Source organism: Lycium barbarum, chromosome 9 (genome assembly GCF_019175385.1).
Source record: "Lycium barbarum isolate Lr01 chromosome 9, ASM1917538v2, whole genome shotgun sequence".
Taxonomy (NCBI): Eukaryota; Viridiplantae; Streptophyta; class Magnoliopsida; order Solanales; family Solanaceae; genus Lycium; species Lycium barbarum.
In genome coordinates, this window is record NC_083345.1 from 111,162,808 (window position 1) to 111,165,284 (window position 2,477).

Sequence of the window (2,477 nt, forward strand, 5' to 3'; positions counted from 1 at the left end):
GAGATTGTTGTGAGATTGACTAGTGATTATTGGAGTGAAGTTAATGATTAAAAGGTACTGATGTACAGTGTGTGGTAGATAGACGTATGACTTGATTGGGTTGTTATCATGTTTATCTATGAATTCTTTTACGGATATGTATTTCTAACCATTGTCGGCCTATGATACTTACTTAGTATGTGTGGATTGTACTGATATTGCACTTGCTACACCCTTTTTGGGGTGTAGATTGTTTCAAGTCGTTGATTGTGACGTATACGAAAATGCGCGGTGCCTATCGGGAAGGCCTCCTCCCACTTCATTCCGGGATGGAGGTTGAGTCTTAGAATATAGTGAAAATCATAATTCACTTAGTCGCTCTTGTGCTTGTCTAGACCAGATCATGGCAAACTGGATCGAGTCTGTAATCATGTGATTGTTGTAATCATATAAATACTTGAGATTACCAAATATATTGTGATATTTCGCTGTTATTTCTAAATATCTATTGGTTAAAATGATTCGTCTTGTTGATTGGTGTGTTATTTGATCAAAGGGTTCGCCTACCGAGGTGGGAAAGGTAGGTGTCCATGCAATCCTGAATTGGGTCGTGACATCTTGATATGAGCTCATTAATGTTAAAGGACTACTCGGTTATTAAGTAAATGCTATGGGCACATCGTTTGATCGGTAAATTGAGTGGGTTGTAGAATTATGAGAAATTAGTAATCGACTGATGGAAATGACTTCAAATATGGGTGTATTCGATGAGTTACGGACTTGAGGAGTTACTGGTTGCTACACTTCGATTTGAGGAGAGGTATTGATATTGTTTGTGGTTCGTTCGGCTCAGAGGAATGATTGGTTTAAAGGATCAAGTGGATTTGAGTGTTGTTAGTTGATACTGATAGAGTGATTTGAGATGGAATATAGGAACTTAAGGATTATAATGAGGCATCTTGCTATTGGGTTCAGGATATTAAGGTTCGTAAGACTTAAAGTGAAGTAACATGAGTATGTGAGTTTTGTTTGCACTGCGGGGGCATTATATCATGATGGACAGTAAGGGGTGTGACCGATGAGGTTGATTGGTGTCTTCGAGGTTAAGGGCAAAAAGGAAATCATTGAAACATGAGTCAGTGATGTGAGAGCTTGGTTGCAATTGTACAGTGTAGAGTGGGCTTGAGAGTTTATGGATGAATTGGAATGTTCAATTATATCATAGACTAATAGAGATTAGTGATGGACTAAGGTTTGGAACCTTGTATTCATTGTGTGAAAAATTGGCTAGAACCCCCAACTAGTGGTGTTATTACTCGGCTTGGATGATTGAATAAAAAGGGATAGTTGTGCAAGTGGTTAGAGGTATTCAGATTCGATAATTGAGGTGATTCTTCGAGGACTAGTAACGTTAAGGATTTGAGTAAGGGATTAGTTAACCTGGGTACTTGAAATGATAAAATATACGATGATGGGTTAACTGAGTTAAGTTCGGTATACATTTTGAAAATTGAGTAAGGAAATTCGGGAAATGACGATTTAGTAGGATACATGAGGATATTAGTAAAACTGCTTGTGCGATACGCTGGATTTAGCAAGTGTTCAAGTTTGAGTTGTAAGCATTAAGGAAACTCTAATGTGCAGAGTGTGTGGTACAATCCTATCTCCAGGATTAATTCGGCTAGTTGAAAGATTTATGATTATGTGGTATTCTATGGAGTGGATTCGAGGATTGATTATGGTATCGATAATCGTGAAGTGATTAGAAAAATGGGAATTGACCAGTCGAGAAAAGCGAAGCATATATCTAGATGATATTATAGGAAATTTTATGTAAACCTTTGGGTATGAGGTTCAGTTGGATGTTGCCTTAAGGTTTGGTATTGCTTGTGACTTGTTTGATCGGGCTAGTGGCCTATAGACTCCATAGGACCCTGGTTGGTACGTTGTGTATAAATTGGTAGATTGTTAGTAAATTAGGAGTAAATCGGAAGGATCGACTTACTTGATATTGGCACTTAGTGTACGTCTCGTTATTGATATAGCCATTTTGGGATAGTTGGCTCTTATTGTTATGAAAATTGGAGATGCATTGTGATTACAGTGTGGATCACTTGTTGACGATATGGTGCGCTGTGTGTGGCACAACTTGAACTTGATATTATTCATTGTTGTACTTGCATCGTTCCTTATTCATTTCATATTTGATGCGTTGTGTGTGGCACAACTTGAACATGATATTATTCATTGTTTGTACTTGCATCGTTCCATATTCATTTCCTATCATTTTATTATGTTGTGTGACTGGCACTATTAATGGAAACGAGAAGAAACATTAATGATTATGGAACATGGTAATTCACCTTTGAGTTGTGTACGGAGGGGCTGATTATGGAACATGGTAAGTGTAATAACCCAATTTTTAAATAAGGGTTTATTTGGCAATTTTATCTAAAAGGAATTTAAAAGAAAAGAAATTCGAAATTAGAAATAAAAAA